This window comes from Aulostomus chinensis, chromosome 10, assembly GCF_037954235.1.
Source record: "Aulostomus chinensis isolate RoL2024-O1b breed Wild chromosome 10, RoL_Achi_v1.0, whole genome shotgun sequence".
Taxonomy (NCBI): domain Eukaryota; kingdom Metazoa; phylum Chordata; class Actinopteri; order Syngnathiformes; family Aulostomidae; genus Aulostomus; species Aulostomus chinensis.
In genome coordinates, this window is record NC_141329.1 from 21,534,029 (window position 1) to 21,559,324 (window position 25,296).

A 25,296-nucleotide genomic window follows, 5' to 3' on the forward strand; every position below is an offset into this window, starting at 1 on the left:
AGCCATCTTCAAAGTGAGTGTACTCTTCTCGGGCAGAACTACATGGGAAGTGAAGTCATAAAGAAAAAATTATTTTTACTCACCTTTGACATTTCTGGCATGTCGTGATTGTAAATGTGGCAAGAATTTAACACGATTCGGACTTTTACTTTCATAAAATGTAAACTTTTTCAAAAGCCCCTCTTAACAGATGTGTCTAGCTACTAAAACTAGACATATTCCAATTAATTTTTTTTTAGCCTTGATATGCTTTTTTTTCTTTTGATTAAGCTAAAGAAAAGGAATATATATTATTACATGAAATTAAAAAAAAAAAATTTAAACTCTGAAATGACACTTGAGGTAAAGATCCCTTTCTATCGACACACTGTGGACACTGTGTGGCAGCAGTAATTAAAATGCCTTGAAATCAAACAACACCGATAACTGAATGTATGAATTGGTAATTAAGAGCTTACTTACTCAAGTCATTGCAATTACAGTCATCAAAACCTTCACTTTCTGCTAATCTCGCTTTACAGCTCCATTTCAGTGCAGCTAATTAAATGGCAACAGAAGAGATAGGCTTATTAAGGCTTTTTGGCCAATCTGCATGACAAGATTGAGACCAGTCACAGCTGCCTGCGGTCTCACAGACACCCTGTGATGGGATATTTTTACTGAACATGCAGATACACAAAGCTTTATTATTTCATCAATAAGGCTATTGATGGCAGAAGTGAAGTCTGCCCACAGATGTGACAGGATGTTCTCTTTTTCATCGTAATCCCAGAAACCCGTAATGCTATAATCCCATATGGTGAGTTGGAAGGTTGCAGCGCCACGGTACATAAACATTTACTTAGCGCACTATGATTCATGTATAACTCGATCATGAAGGGTCAGGACTATTGTTCGACCCACAAAATCCTATGTTTTTAGTGAAATCAGGACATTTGCAGCATTTGTTAAGGCTCTTTTAAGAAAGAAACGGGAACACTTTCTTCTGTTTTATGCATTTATGTTTTGATTGACTAATTTCCCTCCCCCTTAAACCAAAGTTATCACAGCTTCTCTCTGAAAACTGTATTTTCCTCTGAGAATACAGAATAATTGCCCCCACCCCCACCCCCCCGAACCAGGGTTTTGTTTAGGCCTACTCATGCATTTTTGTAAGATATCATAATGTTTAAACAAACAATGGTTGTCCATTTTCTCTTTGAGTAGAGCCAAGTGTAGTAATGGAGAAGGACGATCGTTGGACGTGTCGGCTTACAGAGTGTAGACTGGTGTCTGGAGATAACACGAGCAGAACATGCACTTCTTGTTTTAACTAACTCTGACATCTCATAAAGGCAGAATTTCCAATTTGATGCTGATATCACTAGCTGAACCCTTTACACCTAACACCCTATTTTGCAGAGAGCACTTTGGAATATTGTTCCCTAAAACTCTTGCCTGCTTTTGTTTAGCTGCGCTGTTTTAATTAAACTTTAATCTCAAACTGTCTCTTCATATCATCCAAAAGATTCTTATTAACCCCAGTCTCCAAAGATTCAGATTAATCCATAATGTCGTGATTGAGTGTGATATAGTCCGCTCTAAGCACTTATTATACGCTCTGTGTTTCCTGATTTATGAGTTTAAAGCTTTTGTCTATCTTGGATCTTGTACTCACTTGAGTGATAAAACATGTTTTCTCTCCTTTTGTTAAACTCTGAGTCACCCTCAGAATATGTAAATGTGAAAATGGCTCTTGTGGACAAGACAAGTGAAGGAGATGCATATCATATACGGCCTGATTATGAGCCGTGATATGTTAATTAAAACTGGAACCAATCAAGTAGGAGTCTTTTTGGCGTTCCATTGAATATTAATTAAGGTAATTAACTGAGGTAAATTGCTATTTAGAATATAATTGTAGTAAGATGACATTTGAAGTTCAAACAGGACTACAATTCAGTCACCCCTAAGCACATGCTAATGAAATTTCCCCAATCTTTAGCCCTCGTTTTTCAATATATTGGATTCTACTGTCAAATTAGCTTTGACCAAACAACTGCTGGGTTCACAATGACGGTACCTGGATGAAATTAGTAGCACACTTGCTTAGAAAGTGTGAAAAGAAGTGGAACCTTGTAAATATAATTAAGTACATCAGCACATGGTGGGTACAGAGGGTTACACTCAGCACTGGGAACAATTACACTTCACTTTCAAATAGGTGCTTAAGGTTTTGTGCTTACTCACCAGGGGTACGCTTTGTGCGGTTTCCTGATACTGTTCCTTGATTGAAGAATGCCATATTGATCGACTGAACTGCCAAAACAAAACTTCTCTCCCTGAGCTCCGAACAAAAGCTTGTGGGCTGTAAAAAAAAAAAAAAAAAAAAAAAAGATTTGATGATCTGTTCCTTCAGTGGTCCCAATGAAAAGGCAGTTTTTTTTCCCCCCTCTCTTAACTGATAGGTAGAAATTTTCGGTCAGGTCCTTCTATCGTATTCCTTTCGTGAAGATATGTGGGCTCTAAGTAGTGTAATTACCATTTTAGGGCTTTGCTGAGGCGAATGTTTAACTAGAAATAATGGAGTCCTACAAATAACTCAGAAGAACACTAGACAACGACGTTTGAGAGGAAAACCAACATAGTGTACGGGAAGAGCCAGCAGGGTCTCTTTTGTCTCACGAAACTGTTGACAGAATTTTGATGAGTCTTTTAATGTTCTTTTATTCAGTCTGTCTCTCTTTTATCTGCGGGTTTCAATTGTTCAAATAAAAAAAAAAAGTGGTTAATGTTTTTTTTGGGGGGGGGGGAAATGTAAAATAAGTGTTTGCTCAGACTCTGCAGGATCTCTACAACAAACACAAGTAGAATCCATCAGATTATTCTCATCCTTTACATCACTCTGTCATCTGGGATCCTCCGTAGATTCATATTAACCAAAACAACACAGCTTCTAACAGTCTTTAATACCCTCAGCCATTTTCCTCCCAGCACCCTGGAGGAAGAAAGTAGAGTTGTTGTTGTTTTTTTTAACTTATTGTTCTTCCTGTTATTGTCTTTCATCATTTCATCCTTTGGTCTTCATGTTGTGTGTACGTGACCTGTGTGTGTGTGTGTGTGTGTGTGTGTGTGTGTGTGTGTGTGTGTGTGTGTGTACGGTGAGATCCCGCCGCAGCACACCTCATTGCACCACTGGGAACAAATAGAGCTTTAACTGTTTAATTTAATATTAATCGAATCTGTTGTGGGAAAAAAAATGCCAAAAGGGGGATTCGAACCCACGACTGGGACAAGAATTCCTACGTTCGATACTGGATTTCTTTGCTGTGCCAGGACTCTGCATATGAAACTGGAATTGCAACTGAAATGGGAATTTTAAACACTTGCATCACTAACGTGCTCTGTATTTCTGAATTTCTAGTCTTGTGGTAGCCAAAGGTCGGAAATTCAATCTTGTAATAAACTTGTAATAGCTCTGATATGATCAGACACGAGTACCAAGGACCTCCTTCAGTTGTTAATAACCAGTCATTAAAGTAGGCCTCATAGAGCTGCTGGGGGAAGAGTAAACTCAGACGTATAAAACTCAAAAGAGAAGAAAGCTTGACCGAAGGAGGTTTCTCTCCCTTTAGTTTTCTTTTTTTGTATGTTTTAAGCTTAATATGCATGTTTTTCTTTTGTTTGTATGTTTGTCATATTCTTTGAATGCCTTTTTTTCTTATTTTTCTATTGAATTCATCAATTTGGGCTGATATCCTGGAGCTGCACGGTGGTGCAGTGGTTAGCACTGTGGAACAAGAAGCAAGAAGGTTCTGGGTTCGAGTCCCAGCTCGGGCGCGGGATCTTTCTGTGTTGAGTCTGCATGTTCTCCCTGTTCCTGTGTGGGTTCTCTCTGGTACTCCAGCTTCCTCCCACAATCCAAAAACATGCAATTGGGGACGAGGCTGATTGATACTCTAAATTGACTGTAGGTATGAATGTGAGTGTGAATGGTTGTTTGTCTCTGTATGTTGGCCCTGCGATGGACTGGCAATCTGTCCAGGGTGAACCCCGCCTCTCGCCCGTAGATGCTGGGATAGGCTCCAGCCCCCCCCCCCCCCCCCCCCCCCCGCGACCCTTACTTGAAAGCAATAAGCGGAAGATGACGATGGATGGACGATGGGCTGATATCCTGTTTCAATTAACATTTAAATAAACTGTGCAGTGAAATTTTGGGGAGAGCATTTATCTCCTGAACTGAATTATAGGAAAATGGTGCAAAACGATCAAAGAACTGAAGAGATCACATTTCGTGACTGAGCTACAATAATAAGTTTAGTTTGATACTCTGCCCACACATTAGGAAATCACTTTGTTCCTTAAAACATGTTAAAGTTGCTTCTACTGGTCGATGCTGCTTGCATTTTAGAATTATGGGCGCAAAGACAAAACCACCTGCAGTCAAAGCGACTCAGTGTTTGCTAAAGCAGAATATTCGTAATATATTTCCATGTTCAGAAGAAGTCAATAGACATTAAATCACATACCGTAGCCCTGTTATCTTCATACCATCTAAAAATGACAGCATGTCTGAACAATTGTTTTATCATTTTGTCCACAATTACCAACAGTGATTCGGTGTACACACAGATCTCATCACTGTTTAGAATAGAGCCGTTACCGTCAACACCACCGAGGTTTGTAAGTCACGCTGTGCAGATCAAATGAAGTCCATATATCTAAATGTAGGTTTGTCTTGACAGTAACTCTGGGACAAAGGACAGTAAATGAGGCAGTAAGCGATGCTGCACGTGTCCTTGATTGTAGATGGAGAGTCGTATCAGATTTCCAACATGAGCTTGCAAGAAAAAGCATAAATCTCTCAGCAGTCCTTGATTAATCATTAAAGTGTACTCCTGTGAAATCAAACATTTCACTAGAAAGCTCTTGGAAGGTAGCAGCACAGCCCCCTGGAAGCGAGAATTTTCTTTTTTTTGTGGGTGGGGGTGGGGTTTTTCATAAAATCCAGTAGGCAATCAAAACCACACTTGACAGGGCAGTTTAATACTCAGAAAGACTCCAGGATTGAATGGCTGTTTAAAATATCCTCAAATGTTTATACCCGAGTGCTTCAAAGTCTTTTGGCCCAGAGGTAAATGTATCAAAAACTAAATGGCTTTTCATACTTCTTATCATTTTGATGGTTGGTTTTTTTTTGTTTTTGTTTTTTAGAGAGATTTTATTGATGAGTACACAAGTGCACTGCCTGAATTTGGTAAGAGTTTTGGATTTAAGAGTTTAACATTGAACAAAAGTCCCAGTATACACTTCAAAAGCAGTAAAGCGTAGTGAGACCGCAGGGAAGGAAACACAGTCTTTTGCAAGCTGAACACAGAAATGTTTAAATGCAGACAGATTCTGAGATTATGCTTCTGTTTACTAGTTCTGATGTGTTATGGTGCAGAAATTAGTCAAAAGATAGTTTTAATAATGCAGCATTCAGTGATAATACTGGCTGCCCCAGACATTTATGTTGACAAAACTGAAATATTGAATGTAAATTATTACATTTACCAAATGAAACTACTGATCAGCTCCAACTCATTCCAGATACAGGCAAAGTTTTAACCGAAACTAGAAAAGGGAGCATTTTATACAACTTTTAGCATCACTGCTCTGGATACCTATAAATCCCCTCACACACTTCCCTTTTTGCCTAATTCGCCTTTTATTAGGGCCTGAGCCAGTACCTGGCGAAGACCCTATTATGTTTCAAAGGCACACTCGCCACTTCAAAAGTTAATTTTATTTCAACTGTGTTTTCTACATCTTAAAATCAGCCTTTTCTTGTTCAGTTGTTCTTATCTATTCGACCCTTTTGATCGATCTCGCTTTTATATCTTTTTTATCTTCTTAATACCTTTTCTGTATCGTTGTTGTGTAGCCCTTTGAGCTGCATTTTCTGTAAAAAAAAGTTTATATATATATATATAGCTTATTGCTATTTTTATTTTTGCTTCAACACCTTTGATTCTCCCAAATTGATGATGATTCATATGTAATAAAAACCTAAACATTATAAGGACACTGTTCAGTTGCAGCCGTGTAGAAGTAGGATTTTCTTCCACTTGACCTCTTTGTTAAATGAATGTGAGTAAAAGATAATCTGTCTTTGTTTGTTGCTAGAAAGCACTTGGTGCCATCAGTATGGTCCACATAGGAGCCTTAATCTTGAAACTGTTGGGATTGGCGGGGAACCTGTTCTGCCAGATGAATGATGGGGATTATTCATGGTCCCTTGGAGACCGGTCTGAACTAATGACTATTAAGGTGCGACTCATTGACCTCCTTTTGACTGGAAGTGACACCAGGGACCGCCTTGTGTGGGCTGAGGGTCAAATTGGATCACTGTGGGGTCACTGCTGACACGGAGTCCTAGACAAGTCCACTGAGTAATTAGTTGAGGGAGGAAGCCTGGCTGCCTCTGACGGTTCGCCTCCACCACTGAATGCCAAAGGATTTCAACTTTTGTTATCTGTCTGCTGCACAGGGGCAAAATGTGAAATGTTTACTGCTCCACAGAACAAAATGGCCATTATATATCAAGAGGGAGTGGAAGTGGTGCAGATAATGACTCAGTGATCACTTTAGGGTTGTTCCCACCCGCTGCCAGTTGAGCCCCTGTAGTATGATACAGTGTATTTTGTATAAAATTAGCTAATACTTGATAACATAGTTAACCCCCTCTAGCATAAATGACAATGATATGTAAGCAGGAATAATAATATTTAAATAATTACTGTAATTTGCCATAGGCCCAATCCTGTTTGCTCCACTAAAGTGACAAGTATGACACATTGTCATTATTGTTGTTTAGTCTTATTTATAATTTTCTTCATTAAATATTATTGTTGTTGTATTGTCAATGTGATGCTTACAACTTTTTGCATATGTTGTATCAACTGTCATACCTATTACTCTACTTATTGTTCTAATAACATGAGTCGAGATGAATGACTAAGTGGTGGCCGTGATGTTGACACCTCTAACCACAGTTCTACCAGGCTGACCTCAAAATGTAACATGGAATGCAGAATTTAATGCATTGATGACCGGATAAATTATCTGACAAACATGTGAGATTACTTTATCTGAATGAAAGTACAGCTAAGAGTGAACGCATGGATTTTGTGCAATTATACTAAAATGACACTGTTTCCGTTCATATTCATTCATCTGTTTCTGCCTCCGTCACTGCGAGGCAGGATAAATTAGGCGTCACACTGCTAAAAGAACATGTTGGTTTAGACCCTGTCTGAACAGATCTGCATGGCCTCATTCACACCATTTGGCTCGAGTCACACAAATCAGATTATATTTTGCTCACTAGTGGCACAAATGAGATCAGTAAAATGAAGGTGTTACAGGAAAACAAGGACAGGGGGATCGGAACTAATTCAGCTCTCCTCTAATGTGACGCTATCACTGAAATGGACGTTTGGATATTCCTGTCATTTCAAGTCAATTGTTACTGAAAAAAATGTGCTGATCATAGCGTTTTATGATGCTGACACATGCGGTACTCTTGGTAACCATGGTTACTGTGTGCCACTGTGGAAAACTGAAATAATAACATCAAAAAGGACAAAGACTCAGCCGAGAAGGCTCACTCACATTATTGACATAGGCAATCATTACCAAATACTGATGAATCTATATGCAATCCACCCATCACCACCAATCTGAAGGAATTATTGTCTCCAATATCCTGCAAGGACTTTTCACTCCAACTGTTGCTTTCTAAATGATGCTGAGCTGCATCTCATCAACATGAGAAGCTCAGTGTCACAGTCAGGAAAATAATCAACTGAAATCCATCCAGCACCACATTTCACAACACAAGTTTTACTGTGTCTGTCCTGGCAGACGGGATTGAAACAGCCTCCTGAAGAAAATCAGGTGAAGGGCTGCATTCTCAATGGTTTGTGTGTCAGATGTGTGATGCTGCACACGCCCATGCGCGCGCACACATAAACACACACACACACACACACACACACACACACACACACACACGTCATCAAAATACAGCTCCCTGCTGGTTAGCTTACTTGATTTCTTACCTCACCACCCGCTGATAATCAAAATGATTTCCATGAGCCAATCGCGATCTGCAGATCAATGGTGGGTCCACGGTTCCAGCGCACTTGGTGGAGCCAGTAGAATGATGTCCTCAATCTTGCATTCATTGTCAGTTTTGTTTCTCTTGAATGTGACCAAACTATCCTCTCTGCATGCTGATTGTTTCAAGCTGGGCCGATGGAAGCACAGGTATTAGGTATGCTACTTTGAGAAGTCCTTGTAAATTAAAAAAAATATCTAGACATTGAGACTATAAATGCAGCCGAAATGCCCTCAATGCGTCCTGAGGGTGCTAACACCTGTACTGGGAGCTGTCCACTTGTGATCGGCTCACTCAGGACACACCTTAACGCCATCCGAGCCTGAAGGAGGCCTACGAGGACAGGTGGAGCCCTCTGAGAGAGCTGTAAAATAGCAGGAAAAATACAGCACCACTGAACTAAAGCCTGTTTAGTCACCCTCTCTCTGCTCTTTATGTTTCTTGTTTTAAGATCAACACTCAAGGATGCTGAGAGGAGTGCAAATACATTTACTATTTAAACAACATGAAGAGGGGCACTGTTTTAAATGAGAGCATTTTGAGGGAAATGTGGGTCACTGGATTTAAATAGGGGACCACCCAGAACATACAGCACCAGGGGTAAATCCCACTCCAGTGCCAGAGAGCGCACAATCGCTTTTTGTCATCAGACAGCGTTTATAAAAGTGCTTCACCGAGGGAAAAGCAAGATCTCTGTCTGTAGCCTTCATGGCTGGATGAAAAGCATCAGCAGTGGTATCATAGAAACATGACGTGTGCGTGCGTCTGTGTGTGTGTGTGTGTGTGTGTGTAAGGAGAGGTCTGGGCCACGACTGGTAGGACACTGCATCCACACCAAGCATTGGACTGTCTCATGTCTTCATTAGAAACCAAAGTGCATACAGAATTGTGGGAAACAGATCCACTCCTGCTCCGGGAGCTCCTCCACTCCTCAGAGGCCAGTAGTTGTCCCTGTTGTGTTTCTTTGTTCCAGCTAGAATGATGCATTTGCTCTGCACAACCTGTCATTGCCTCTTTGGCTGCTTCCTGCGGATGAGCTGAGGCGCTCTGGAGGAGATGTCCACATAACTCCACATAACCTGCTCTCTGTTTCTCTTTATATGGAATTAAACTCAGTTTAAAACTTGCGTGGGTGAATTAATTTCACAAGTTCAATTGAAAATCTGAAGAAGGTTTTACGAAATTTCTTTAACCAAAACCTCCTTTGACAAATTAAATAAATGGCAAACTGAAAGAGCACCCAGCAGATTTTGTATATGGTGATAAATAGAAATAGTAAATAGTTACTTTCCCAAATTTTAGGCTATTTGGTCCTGTCAGTTTGCTCTTACTGGGAGCCCTGAAAAAAGGGGCAAGAGAATATACAACCCAATGGAAATATTCAAGACGGCTTGTATAAGGTAGAAACCCAAAAGCCACAGATCTGGGTGAGTAAGTACAAACTACAAGTGATTCAAAATACTGCCGCAACAGTTCGGTCGCTACACTCTTATTCAAGGTCAGAGAAATCCAGGCCAAGTAAGTGAGCTTCTTTGCATGCAAGTAGGGGTGAAGGGGGTGGGGGGTGGGGGGGGGGGAGAAAAAAACAAATACTGAGATAATTGCAATCCTCATTGTGATTTTGATGGTTGAAATTGAACACTCATTTGGATCAATTTCCAATTTAAAACTGAAATTGTGACACTGCTAATAATCGGGGTAATGAGTGGAAAGATGAGCAGCGTCTGACAGGCAAATATAGCAGCACTGATGGGATCTGTTATCACTGCTGCCTTTTGTCAACACAGTACTTTAATGCACTTTTAATGTCTTCTCAATGTTTTAATATTGTTAGAACTCATTCTGTTCTGTTGTGTCTAAATGGTGCTTTGAAAATACACTTTTCAATTTCATTATTTAGTGTTCTTGATGTCACTTTGCTATTTCAACAGTCGACTGTTGAATGTCAAGTATTGCCCAATTTATTTGCCTGATATTTTTGATTATATTCAATTCATTAGAATAAAAAGGTTGATTATTATACCTTAAATGTTACGGTTTATACTTTTCCCTGCAGTAAATACTGTGTGATGGATAAAGCCATCTCTTCTAATGTCAAAAGAACGCAGCAAACTGATCCTGTACATAAACACGTTTTGCCTCTCAGGATTATGGGTAATTTAGATTTTTCCCTCACTGTAACAGCATGGATTTTGTTCCAGACACCTTAACATACATCGGGTGTGTCTGCAACCATAACATCAGCAAGCTGGAGTAAGATTTTACACTGCTTCACTGGCTCTGTTTGTCTGACAGAGCCATGTCATTTATTTATGCATATATCAACCCAATCTATGAACTTGCTGAGGATTTTTGGGAGGAGAGTTAGCACTGCTAGCTACTGTACTCATCTCCAGGTGAACATGCTGTATTTGGCCATTATTTATGCAAAAATAACTGTGTATAACTTTTTCCATATAATGGTCTCATTAGAATATATTGATCTGCCTGATGTTATTGGATGGTTGGCTGGTATATCTCTGAAGGATTCCTGACTGTTGTGCATTAACCTTCAACCAATAAATGACTGCATGTCATCTTCTGAGGAATGATGGGTTAAGTGTGCTGATAAGCAGATAATCTCTTCCCTCGTCCTTCTCGACCAGGTTCTTACTGTCAAGTACAAATCAGCACCTTGGTGTTAAACATTCTGCTGAGGCTTTCCTTGATGCTCCGATTTGCTTTAAAAGAGCTCATCCAAATTTTCACGACATCAGCAAAGCCAAGCATGCAGGACGTCCTCAGATGCCCCAGCCCAGATGTTTGTTAAATTAGTCAGACATGGAGTGACTGACTTTCCACCCGCTGGCCTCCTCACGTAGGTGAAGCAATATCTTAATTATGTCTACTGGGGGAAATGTTGTGTTTTACTTTAAAGTTCATTATTTATAGCTATTACATCAAAGCTAGGACCACATACTAGTTTTCTGCACTCGCTGTGCTAAAGTTACTTTATAACTTTTGGGGAAAAAAAGTAGAATTAGTCAAATGTGTTAAGGGAAAAAAATAAAATGAGGTGACAAGTTCAGAGAGACGTATAATTTGTACTTTGGTTCAGCCATCTCAGCACACTTGGGTCAAGCTGAGGGCTTAAAATAATGTGGATGAATTTTTCTTTTGACTTAATACACTGCTGAAAAATAAGGGGAACACACAGTCTGGAGAACGTTCTGCTGAAACATCCTCCAGCATGACTGGATTGGTGGTGGGTCAGTGACGGTCCTGGGAGGCTTTGCTTAGAAGGTTGCACAGACCTCCACATGCTAGCCAGAGGAACCCAAACCAGAATGAGATCCTCAGACCCGTTTTCAGACCATGTGCTGGTGCAGTGGGCCCTGGGTTCTTTCTGGTGCATGACAGTTGCCGGGCCTAGCGTGGCTGGAATGTGTCAGCACTTCCTTCATGATGAAGGTATTGGTGTTATTAACTGGCTTGACTGTTCCCCCTCACGGCCACCGCATCAGGCCACAGACAGTCCATGAGCTGGCTGATGCGATGATCCAGGTCTGGGAGGGGATCCCACAGTCGTGTCAGCAGGAGCATGTTCAGATGTTGTAGGGCGTACATACGGTCATGTGGAGGCCATACACACTACTGAGCCATATTTGGTGTTGTACGAAAATGAAAAGACGTTGGATGAGCCTGTGGTCTCATTTTTCCACTTTGATTCTGAGCATGATTATGAGTGAACAATGATTTTGGCTTCCATTGATCGATCCATCCATCCTTTTTCTACCTCTTACCCTGTCATGGCGGGGCTGGATCCTATCCCAGCTGCCTTTGGGTGAGAGGTAGCCAGTCCATCACAGGGCCAACACATATAGACAGACAACCAGTCACACTCACAGTCACACCTACGGTTAATTTAGAGTATCAATCAGCCTCGTCCACTCTTGCACTTATTTGGACTGTGGGAGGAAGCCGGAGTACCTGGAGAGAACCCACGCAGGCACGGGGAGAACATGGAGACTCCACCCAGACAAGCATCTTCTCTGGGTACCAGGTACCTTCTTGCTGTGAGGTGACAGTGCTAACCACCGCACCAACGTAAACCACCCCCTTCCAATGATCCTTCTGACTTTATTTTGTTCTCAACAAATTACACTTTGTATACAGTAATGAAACATTCCAGTTGAAAATCTTTAGAGATCTTTGATGTGTGAGTTTAAGTATTCCCTATTTTTTTTAACAGTAACACAAGGACATCAGTGAAGATACATGCTGTTTGTCTTGCATTTATGAATGTGTCTGTCTTTTGAGCGAGAAAATTGCTAAAATCATAAATGTGCTACTTTTCTAGGCCTTCAAAGGGAAACTAATTTTTTCAATTAAACATAGAAACCTAATAGCATCCCTGGGCCAGGTGGGCACTCTGTCAATCAGCAGATGCTTGCTGTAACCTCTACGACTGAGGGGTGGTGTCCTCACATCCCCTCATGCCCAGACAATTGTGTACAAAAGTTGGTGTAACAATAATTTAACATTAGGAGAGAGTTCATATATTTAACAGATTGTGAAATGCTATTAATTGCTGACAAGTTCATGCTGTGATAAACAAGACTGAATCGATCAGTGGTCCATGTCTCTCTCCAGTGGCTAAGTGACGATTTTAGTTTTCAGTCTTGTTCTGTGCTCCCTGTTTTATTTACATTCTCATGTCAGGTCTCATGTCAGGTCGTGATCTTCCCTCCTGCTCTGTCCTAATGGGTCTCCTTGAATTTTCAGCCTCTGTGTTGCCACAGTTCATCGTGTTCCATATGGCAACATCCCAATAGTTTACTTGTGAGAAGTTTTTAATAGCAACTTGACCTGTTTTTTTTAACACACACACACACACACACACACACACACACACACACACACACACACACACACACACACACACTTTAGCCTGGTGGAAAAATTCACAACCCAACATATACAGTAGCAGCACCAGCACTCAGGGCCAGAATATGCCATTATGGTAATATGGGGGCAATGATCATAGAATCATCTGCCAAGAAACACATAATGTCAGTCCAAGGGTCAAAGGTGGCAAAGTTTATGGATAAAGACCAGTAAAACAGGAAGTGGGCGGATGCCTGGAAGGTCATACTTGAGCCCAGCAAGTATGAGGAAATATTACTGTTACCACTTAGCTCTCATCTTTTCTTTGGCAAGTCTAACATCGAGCTCAGTGGACTCCCGTGGACCTGCCATCTGTCTTACATCTTGATGATGAGTTGAACAACATCTCAGGCTGACAAGCTTGATCCTAGAGGGATAGAACCGACATTTTCCAAAAGTACTGGAGTACTCCTGCCTAGCCTGGAGGAATGCCTCACCCACAACTCTAGAGCAGCTTAATATCATCCAGAAAATAGCACTGAAAATCCTGTCCAGTGTTCATATTATGTGTTCATTCAACATTAAGTTTTTGATTGAACATTTGAGTTTTATATATCTTGTGGTGGGGGACTAAGAGCATACTGAATTATCAATCATTTTCAAAAGACCTTGCTGCTTCCTCATCCTCACACAAGTCTCCCTCTAGCGTGCTAGAAATAATCCAGGGAAGGTGTCCAGCAGATCATGCTTTTTCTAATCTGTTTGGTAATCTGGGGGTTAGGTGTCTGCATTAATTTTATAATTTGCAGAAAAATTAAATAAATAAACCTGTGGAATACTACGATTTCTCTCATAGCTATTCTTCTATTTTACAAACTCAGCTTAAAAGGATGCAATGAGCAAAGATGAGGTGAATGAATAAATGTGACGTCTGACTTCAAAATATCAAATCACAACACATGTCTATTTGTGCAGAATTAATGGAATAAAAATGACCAGAGTTAGCTGACTGGTAAATATGCTTCTTAAATTCATTAGACATTGGCTTATAAAGAGAGTAATTATTTGGAGTCCTGTGCCTCCATCCGGTTAGCGCAAGAGTCAATTAGGGTGAACAACTGAATGTTAACTGGCTCATTAGATGGGAGGAAACAAAGCAAATGTCACATTTCCATAGGAGCACTGCTGCTTTGCATAGTGGAGAGTTGGCAATCCAGTAGAAAGTAGTTGAAACAACCAATACAAAGAGTTTATTAGCTTGTGTCTCTTTCACTCATCTTTGAATTCACATCTGGCAGAAAACTAACAAAGAATATGCTTGATTGTGCTGAATAGATGAAAGAACAGTGTTCTTTTTTTCATGAGTTATACTTTGAAAGGAAATGAAACAATTTCTCCAACTTTGACGAATATAAATATTTATCAGTTTGTGTTTACATACTGAGGACAATTAGGAGAATTCGATAAATCAAAAGCATCTGTTCACTAAAACGTCGGCTTTAAGAATAGAGGTGGTCATCGTTTACAAAAAAAAGGGGGAAGAATGTCAGCTGCCTAATATTCATGGTGGACTTAAGTTCTTGTAATAAATCAGAAAAGAAATCACAAGGTAATACAAACACAAGTGTCAGGCAGAGAACTAAAAGACAACAGCATCTTTCTCATGGACAAGATGATTTTTTTGATGAAGAATTATTGCAGATTTAAAGGTTGGACAATACTTGTGTGAATCCTCTAGACTCGATAAAAAGTAATCTGGTTACACCTCCATGCTAGCAAGCTTGGGTGTTGGCAACCCGTCCTTTATAAGAGTAGGAAGCTTTATGTCGGGAAATAACATGATGTGCACTGCAGAGTCCTTGTACTAAGCCTCAGTCCATATGAGTAATTTGGCAGGACTGATTTGAGCAGTTTTAACCCGGGCAAACACCTACAAAATTATCAGTCTCAATAACACGGCTTTGCAACTTCCACAGGATCTACAGTTCCACTATCACTGGTAGATCTGAAAAATAATTAGAGAACTAGACACAGTACAGTACTCAGTAGCTTTGTTAGCGGTACTCATGTTTCGGCCAAAACAGACATTTCCAAACTTATTTTTGAACTCTACTTCCCATGAAAAGCTCTGTGGCTACTTCATATCCCCGTATGTCTGATGTTGTTGCACAGACTGTGCTTGTTTCTTTCATCAATATGAAAGTTTTGTCAATGCAGCTACACCGTCCCTGAACCGCCTCTGAGTTTGTTCCTTCAAAACCAGGTCTGATTCAGTGACACGCAGATTTGCAGAATGTACATGCTGCATACATTCCATTGCAATAATTAATCACTTAACATTCTCAACACTTCTCAGAGCGGCCAGTCAATAGCTAGGTTTATAAATTACTTTCACTGTTGGATACGTTCCCCTTTCTGCTACAGTCAATCAAATTGCAATGGATTTTATTTCCAGAATCTTTGGCGATAAATAGTCCATGTTGCGTAAAACATCCCAAAGATCGCCTCATGTTACGTAGTGACGTCCTTTGTCCTGGGTTGTTCTCTTAATGAAGTCAGTGGCGCTGTTTCTTTGCCTGTGCAGCCCTGGATGTCACAGCTGCTATCACTGTCATTTAATTTCATTTATTCCAAACACACCTCTGTTTGTGTGTGTTGAAAGCAGAAAATGCATTACTGTCTACCAGAGGAAAGGAGACAGATGAAGGGCTGGAAATCCTATTATTATTGTTTCAGCTATTGGATGTCCCCAGACTAATCAATTATCATTTAACTGACCCAAATTTAAAATATAATGAATGGAATAAATGCCGTTCAAGTACATACGTGTGACACCAATGATAAAAATAAGCTAGGAAAGTGCTCAGCAAACATGTTGTCTCCTGCAGGGGAGAGCTTTCTCTCGCCTGCACCGCTCTGGGAGGAAATCACGGCTGTCTGAGACACTGAGCACGCCCAGTGGTTTTCAAGGTGAAACATACTTTTAGTGGTTTTCTTCACCTCCAAGTTGTTTTAAGATGTTTAAAATTTGTCTGGTTGGCGGCATAGAAAGTTTTGCAATGGTGAGTAAACAAAGCATGCGCGTGCAGGCAAGCCAGTCAGGAATGCTATTTAAGCCTCAGTCCTTCTCTAGCATTTGCCCGATTGTATTGTGTTTTTGTCGCACTCTTAAAGCATAGTGCCGAGCTTGCTGCTGATCTTCTGTTTTTAAGACTTTTGCCAGGGCAGCACCTTTACCTGTGCTTCTCTGTCTGATTTTCTATTTTAACTTATTGTGCGCTGCCTCACCTTTTCCATCCCTTTTTCATCAAATCCAGAGGCGATATAAATGTGTCTGAAAGGTGTTGACAAGTTGTTGTTGAGTGGTCTCAGGGGCTAAGAGGTGGGAAGCAGCATCAAGACAGTAAGTGTTCATTTGGATTGCAGCCTGGTGAGTTTCCTATTCTCTCTTTGTACTGTAGCTTCACTGGCTGTTGTTTTGCTTGTTCTTTTGTTTGGCACTATAGTTGGTTTGTTTCAATTGTCACTCTTTGTCTTGCAGCTTATTTGTATAGGATTCATTTGTATGTTAGTGAGCTACTTAATGCACTGCTGATTGCACTTTTTCTTTTTTCTTTTCACGGAGTACACTGAAGTACCTCTGGGCACCTCTCCACAAGTAACCCGTTGGCTTTGTTCCCCCAGTTTTTTAGTTTTTTATTTAGATGAGTAATTGTTTTCTGTTGTTGTGGAAAAGGCAGGTCCACATGGTGAAAGGTTTGCTCGTTCTAACCAGCAGTGTTCATGAAAGTTCTAAATGAGACAAATGTAATATTGACTGCTTTCCAAGAAAATGGAGACAAAGGTGGAATAGTTTATCCCTGCTGTTTACTGGTGCTGGTCTTCCTTGTTTGTTTCAGTGGCATTTTTTATTAATCCTTTACTATTTTTTTCCTTCCTTGGGACAGGTTCTTGAGACAGTATTTCCTCTTCGCTCCACTCCCACTGTACTACTGGAGGTTGTGTGTTTAAAGTTCATAAGGGTCTTCCTTCCCCTCAGCATTCATTCAACGCTCTGGTCACTGAAGACACAATTGTGTAGAATAAACATTGACTCTCGACTAAAGTGTGTTTCTGTGTGCAGTACGCGGTGTTCAGAAGCCTATGTCTAGCAAAGAAAATGACGTTATATTGTTAGTTTGAACACGGGACTCCCTGATGCTCCTGAGAATGCAGAGAAAGATTCTGACTTCATGTTGGGTTTCGATGGGTCTCTTCAACAGCTGCAGGTAGGAAGGAAACACAGACTGGAGTGTTGTATGGAGAAATTTGCCAGAAATACTGGACAGGACAAAAATCCTCTCGAAAGTAACGAAAGACTGATTGTTTCAAGCATAGAAAACAAGGGGAAAGGGAAATTTGTGATAGTTGATATGGGGCAGGTGGCACGGTGGTGCAGTGGTTAGCACTGTCGCCTCACAGCAAGAAGGTTATTGGTTCGACGGGATCTTTCTGTGAGGAGTCTCCATGTTCTCCCTGTTCCTGTGTTGGTTCTCTCTGGTTCTCCGGCTTCCTCCCACAGTCCAAAGACATGCAAATAGGGACTCGGCTAACTGGATACGCTAAATTAACCGTAGGTGTGACTGTGAGTGTGAATGGTTGTCTGTCTACATGTGTTGGCCCTGTGATGGACTGGAGACCCGTCCAGAGTAAACCCCGCCTCTCGCCCGAAAGCTGCTGGGATAGGCTCCAGCCCAGTGACCCTTAATAGCATAAGCGGTCGAAAATAGATGGGTATGAGACAAAACCATATCCTGGAAATCTGTTGCAAAAGCATTTTATAAAGGATTTACATCTCATAATGAAAACACACCATGATCAAGATAACACAACAAACATAAATTAAACACATCTCATACCAGACAATATGATGATGAAACCTGTAATTGCTGGTGTGAGGATAAAGATACAGCAAGGATGCTACTGTATCTGAGGCTATCTTCCTTAGTTTGTGATGTCACAAAGATAGATTGTTAAGAGGATTATTCTTTTGCTTCTGCCAAAACAAAGAACTCTGCAGCTGATAAGAAAACGCCCGACAACAGACAGAGAATAAAAACCCAACAACTTACCAGAGACACAGCTGTCTTGATAGAGACTGTGCAACAACAAGTGGCCTGGCTAAATAAAGGCTCTGTCTCAGGTCTGAGTGGTGGAGCTTGACCCAAATACAGAAACAGAGGGAAGAGAAAAACTCATAAAATGTACTACTACAAACAGAAACATAGGTAAACTGTTCAGGTAAACTCAATCCATAAATATCTAAGAAGTGGTAGGCCTGGAGAAATAAACGGGCAGGGAGAACATGGAGATAAAAACCGACAGACTGACTAAGACAGACGTGATGACAGGAAGAGGAACAGGTGTGAGAACACGAAGGAAGGAGCTGATAGGAGGAGAAACACTTGCGACAAGACTAACAAAGTGATAAGACACAGGTGAGCGACTAAAATAAGGTAGGAACCAAAGACGGTAAATTTAAAGCACACAGAGACACAGGATGTAAGTTAATATAACATAAAAAAGAATCTGCAGTGGTCAGCACTGTCACCTCACAGCAAAAAGTTTCCGCGTTTGAGTCCTGGCTTTCTGTGTGGAGTCTCCATGTTCTCCCTGTTCCTGCATGGGTTCCCTCTTGTACTCCAGCTTCCTCCCACAGTCCAAAGACTTAAACACCACCAATATAAGAACTACACACGTAAAGATTTAACAATGCAAACTAAAGATATCAAACTAGAGTCCAAAACTAGAAGTCTGTAACTAGAGGTTTGTTTTTACTATCACAAATCAACTCGGCAGGTGACTGGGTGTCATTGGTAGCTCACTGAGTGAGGATTCACTATCCTGGACATAAATCAGACAGATTGATAGACCCCAAGATAAGAGAACATCAATACGGAAGAGTCTCAGCGAGTGACATTCAAAAGAGACCGTCAGTGACAGCTGCTGACAAGTGAGATATGCCATAAAACACCACACTCTGCTCTTTTTCCAGCTGGAGCTTCTGGCTGCAGTTATTTTTTTGGCAGTTTTTATTAATGACCTCATGGAAGATTACTACACAATCTACAATCCTAAAATGTTATCAGCAGAATCTAAGAGTGGTGGAACAGTGAATGTATATGACGTCATATGCTCATTGACGTTGTTGGGGTTAGGCCTCACAAGGAGTGCCAAAATGTTGGGGCTCGTAAAGGGGGAGAGGATTGGCGATATCTTAAATTGAACTATGAAGAAAATAATCAATTATTAAATATGATTATTACAATATAATCTATTAACGGGGCACCACCCTGGAACAAGGGAACAGCCAATCCTCTGTTGTCGACCTCAAAGGTGAACAGGGTAAGCAAATTGTCAAATTTGCTTGGCCAAATTCAACAGCTATTGAATCAATGAAAATTAAACAATTAATTATTTAATTAAAATCAATTACTATCAGGTCTGTTCAGTCTCCATCAAATAGAAGGTGTGATTCCGAGCACTGACCCATTCAAACCAGCAATCAAACTTCAATCCACACACAATAAAACCAGGAGTCGAATTGTTGCAAAATATAACACATTTATTATCACAATATTAATTTTACAATTAACACAGCAATAATCAATAGGTATATCTTCACAATTACGGACTACTATCTAACATCTACTTCTATCAAGGGTGTGTGTGTGTGTGTGTGTGTGTGTGTGAGTGTGAGAAAGAGAGAGAGAGAGAGAGAGCGAGAGTGGGTGCGCGTGCGTACCTGAGCGGGTCAGGGTAACTGACCCAAAATGGCGGACGAGAGCGATTAGAGCCAAGATGGCCGCCCTGACTTCCGCTGAGTAGGAAGGGGGAAAAGACAAAGAGCTCGCTCCCGCTCGCCGTGTGCGCGCGTACAGGTTTCGACCGAGTCTGGTACGTGCGCTTCCACAGACGAGGTTACAGCTCTTTCGACTTCATAGACGGCCACCGATCATGAACCCAGCTCGGTTGTGGAAACCAAACAGTGATAACTCTTGATGATCAGAGTTGAAGGCCCGGCGGCCCGTCTGATACAACAGAGTTAGCACAGCACAACGACACAGTGACAGTGATACAGTGATGAGAGCTCGGCGGCCCGTTCACTTGCAGCGTTTACTGTTCCACTCTTGACTACGATCTCTGGCCAGACACATTGATGCCTTACTATCGTTGCTCCGCTCCGAGGCGGAGATGGAGATGGTGCTTGCAGAGGGTCCGTTCCTTGGCTCGGATACGCGCCTCCGCGGTCGACCGGGTCGGGGAATTGTCCTGAGCAACACGTCCCGACACAACTTGCGACCTTCTGCAGGGTAGAGGAGATCAGCGGGTGCGGGCTGTCTCCTTTGGATCCAAAACAAAGTCAAAAAGAAAAAAAAAAAGAAGAGATGCGCGGATTCTCTGTGTTAGGGGATGAGGAGAACCGCGGTCACGTGACTGAATTGAAAGTGAAAGTCTGTGGACTTGACTCGTCCCGCGAGTTGTAGACTGCTGCTCCACGAACAAGAGGGGAGCAGAGGGAGACATGAGGTTTGTTGCTCCCTTTCGGCAGACGCTACTTGGTGAAGTTAGCGTACCTGGGAAAAAGACAAGCTTTTTGGCAGTACGTCTGCTTTTATAGGTCCACTGCTGATGACGACGTAGCGGGGACCCCCTGGGCTTTCAGCCAATTAGTAGTGGGTTTCCCCCTTTGAAGAGGGTTGCCACACCTCAACCTGGTGGCTGGCGGGAAAGTTTTTTGGTAGTCTTTGTTCTGTCCCATCTCCACCTGGAACAGAGGGAGGAAGCAAATGGTGGTCGTCAGCACATGGGCTCTGAATCCCAACAACGTCAGTGACTAGCAAAATCAGAAATGATTACTTGGTCACAAAATAGTTATTTGCAACAATTTGGGGTTGGAAAAAAATGACAGTGGTTTGTGGAGTGACTCAACTAACTTTGTACAGTCTTGCCTTTGTGTCTGTTTCCCTGTTATTTCTTCCTCCAAATGTAGCATTTTATGATTACAGTTCAGCTGTTTGCTGACTGGTTTGCCTCTAGGCTTTAAAGTAGATGTATTTAGTAAACTTGAATGAAGGGATGAGGTGGAATGTTACGTCGAGATTCTGAGCCATTTTTAAAGTGATTAGCTAAAGTCAAGTGTCGGCAGCCATGTTGGACTGAGTGAGTTTCATCAACTTTCACTTACCATCAGGACCCTGCAAGCTACGTCCAAATGTCGAGGGTGTAGTCACATGAGAAACTTCGTGCTGTAGCAAAATTAGAACCTCTTGAATACAGAGGGAGGATAATGCCAGATGAAGCATCATCCGTTCTGACTTCAAGGATTGGAAGATACAGATGGCCGAGACTCCCACATGGCCTAAAATGCACACTGTCAATTCTCCAACGCATCACGGACGAAATGCTTGAGGGCAATAAAGGAGCCATAAGTGTGATGGATGATCTTCTCGTAGCGGCCCCTGTAGTGGAGGGGCGTGATGCTGTATCGAGCGGAGAAGTGGAGAGAAGATATGAGCTCCAGTCTGAGGCTCAACTTGAACAAATGTTGCCTTCATCCAACACCAGTGTCATATGTGGGTCACCGAAAAATGTTTACACTGGATAGTTGGTGCTGCTTTTTGGTTGTTTTTTTGGTTTTTTTGTAGCGAATTACCTGTCACAGTTCATACAAAACATCAGTGAAGAAGATCAAGAATGATGTGGTCTGTGTGGCAGCCAGCAGCCTTTGACAAACTTAAGGAACTGTGCCTGCGTCCTCCAGCAGTGAAGGTTTTTCATCTGCAAAGCCTGTCGAAATATCCTGCGATGCCAGCAGCAGACTCGGAGATGTCCTGCTGCATGACGGTCAGCCTGTTACCACTGACTGATATAGAAATGTGCTACTTAAAAAAGATGCTGTCCTTTACATAGAGAACACATGACTTTATTTTACCCTTAAAACATGCGATACAATAAATTTACTAGTTTAAATCTCCCATCAACTTGATAAATACTAAATTAACCCATGTGTAACAATGTAAACAATGGATTTAAAATGATTGCAGAGAATTATTGCTGTCATTTTTTTAATTATCACTATTTTGATGAAATTCTTCTTTGGTGCTTTTAGTTATTTAGCGTCACTTTCTGGCTCGATTGATGCTCTCTTAGTGGTTTCTGATACTTCAAAGCGAGGTTAATGTATTATGTGAAAAAACACATTTGAAAGCGTTTCTCAAAGCTTGCCAAGTTAGTTTGGCATTGAAGGTGTTGTGGATTTAAATTGTTCATGCCTTAATGCACTATTTCTGACATTAATGTTTTTGTTTTCTACGCAGATTGTAGTCCTAGCGACAATACTCTTTTTTTAGCAGCTTGCATCAGTATCTTTGTTTTGTATATTTTGTATCGGCTGAAAATGACACGCACACTCTGTGCTGCACACCTCCGCTGGGTGCGATATAATTTCTCTGCTGGTTCCTTTGTGTCTGCAGGGACCGTTATATTTATAGGCCATCTTTGGTCATAATTGCATTTTATTTAGTTGTATTTAAGCAATAATAAAGCTAATTCAAAGTAAAATAACCTGAAAATAATACGCACACACATACACAAAATCATTTCCTGGTCCTAAATAACAGAGAGTTGGAAAAAAAGTGACATAAGCTCAGGAGAAATGTTTTTCAATTTGTATCCCCATCCATCTCTGTATATCCTCATGACTGTACTGAAAGTGTTTTCCTATTGGCAAATGTGTTGGTGCCTCAGTAATAAATCATGAGGAAAAAGCTGCGGCCCTCCACTCAGCTGACAGTAGCATATGTCTTGTCATGCCTAGACTATCATAGTACCCAGGATCACGTATAACACAATTATCAAGTAACAGTAATGAAGTACTTTCACCTGTGACAGAGTAACAGCATGCATTACTCGTAACAATATTTGTTTTATTGTCAATATTTATTATCCATAATTCATATCATTAGCTATAACATTAAAATATAGACAAAATGTAAAGCTCTATGCAAACGATCTACAACTGGAGTATAGACGAAGTACAATCATGCCAATAACCTTAAGCATAGCAAGTGATCTTCCAAACAGGATTAAACATTTGCATCTGTCTCTGTCCAGTATGATGAGGAGTGTTGCAGTAAAGAAAAAAGTGTACGCATTGATAGATACAGATATAGATTAGATATATACTGTATATAGTCACCAGAAATGTGACTTGTCATGAAAGCATCCTCAAAAGATGAGACGAGCTGCTCTCAGCCAGAAACTACATGTTGGAGGGGAAGGGGAGAGGGTGTAGAAGTGCATCTTGATAACAGCTCGTGGAGGAGTTTTGAAGCAACGAGATGAAATGATTGCAAACCTTGTCACACACTGCGATTCACACGCTGAAGAACCCTCTTAAGAGCGGGGAGCATTTGGATTTTCTTAATTGTTATGCTTTGATTGTCATGCTTTGACAGAGTGAATTTTTAAAGACACACACTGACAATGTACAATGTTTATGGATGATTTCCTCGGATGATAACCTCAAATTCTTAATTAAAATTCCCTGCTGCCGTTTCTTTTTGTTTGAACATCATGGCCACCTTTTTTTTTAGTGGCTTGTGAAGTTGTGAGTTTTTTTCTGTCTGCAAAGCTCTTGTGTGTGCGAACAGATGGGAGCAAAAGAGCATCAGAGCATGACAATATAATGAGTCTACTAATCACAGCATTCATCCAAGCAGACAGAAAAGCCATTGTCAACACTTACCATGCTGGCTCTGCCAAAGAGCGACCAAAAAAAAACAAAAAAAACAACTACTCATTTGAGCCATCCCTCATATAAGGACAGGCACTCATAGACACAAGCAGGTAAAAACCCTTAACACTTAGGGGTGAACAATCTTTTCCCCTTAGACCTTCAAAACTCTAAGAATGACAAAAATACTGGACTTTTGGCAAAAAAAGAAAAACATATTGTGTTGTAAAAATGTCTTTAGTCTGTGTAACATAGACTCTATATTTTGTCTTACTTTACACTTCTGCAAGTTGAAAAGAAAAATAGATTAAAAAAAATCAAAGATCAGTAGGATCATGTTTTTAACGAGTATTTCCACTCGCAAAATGAAAAAAAACCCAAAGTTATTTATTTTGTTAGATTTTATGATTTTATATTATAATTGTGTATGCATTTTATATATATATATATATATATATATATATATATATATATATATATATATATATATATATACTTACGGTTATATTTTTATGTTTTTTTTGTTAAGTTTCATTTTTTTTTATCGGGTGGTTAAATTGAACTTCATAGCAGGCCAAATTTGACAACCCTGCACTAGAGAGGCAAGTGGATTTCATGTTTGTTTTTTTTAAATGTATTTATTCATTCATGTTTTATTTCAGAGACCATAACTCTATAAGAAAATAACATTCAGTTCCATGACTATGTGGTTGATGTCAGCACCTTTACCAGAATGGCCTCCACCCACCCAGGCTAAAGCCGAGGCTGGGGGTGTCCGCCGCTGCCATCCAACCCCCGAGGAACACAAATGGCCGCTATATTCCCCTGCTGTGTACAGAAGATTGCATTGTTACTTGGCTGTCCAACATGTTGTTTTTGTTTATCTGTTTTTTTTTTTTTTGGTCATCAAAATTTGTACAAAACATATGTGCACAAAAATGTGGCTGTATTTTAATTTCTGCTTAAATTATAAAAACTGAAGGATTTCAAATCAAATCTGATCACGATGACGTTCCGTGTGGTTGATCGCGACTCTTGTGCGACAGCCGCCAAAGCGCAACACTTTTTGGATGGTTTCAGCACCAAGGACAGCTCCTCTACACAAGAGTCAGCGTTCCCCCGTGAACGTGTCTATTGATTCAGCAATAGCAAATGTGACTGCCTCAACATTGTTTGGGAAAAAAAAGGTTTATGTCAAGAAATTGGCTGATAACTTCCACATTTACAATCCACTTAGCCTCGCAGATATTCATCAAAAATAAATGGATCTTAATTCATCGTCCACCTGCAGTTGAGGTAGCACAACAATGAGGCTCGGACCAAGTGATGAATGAATCATTTGCAGTTATTCCTGATGCAGCTGGTGTCTGTGGTAACTTTAAGCTGATGCAAACTGAGCCTTTTCTACTGTCTCAGCTTCTTCTTTCAAAACAACAACAACAACAACAACAACAACAACAACAACAACAACAACAAGCAACTGGCTAGAGAGCTGTACATTTACTATGCA

General features: G+C 40.7%; 1 long non-coding RNA gene across 3 annotated transcripts in view; it reads left to right on the forward strand.

The window, feature by feature from the left end:
• LOC147254882 (uncharacterized) overlaps positions 1-25,296 on the forward strand; it is a 66,336-nt gene that overhangs the window by 37,377 nt on the left and 3,663 nt on the right. Inside the window, exon 5 of one of the 3 annotated variants that reach the window (XR_015118195.1) lies at positions 9,117-9,362. The exons of 1 other annotated variant lie outside the window; for it this stretch is intronic. This is a non-coding gene — a long non-coding RNA (uncharacterized LOC147254882). Of the gene's footprint in view, positions 87-9,116; positions 9,363-25,296 lie in introns of those variants that run through there. One more of the 3 variants, XR_015118197.1, reaches the window with a different exon arrangement.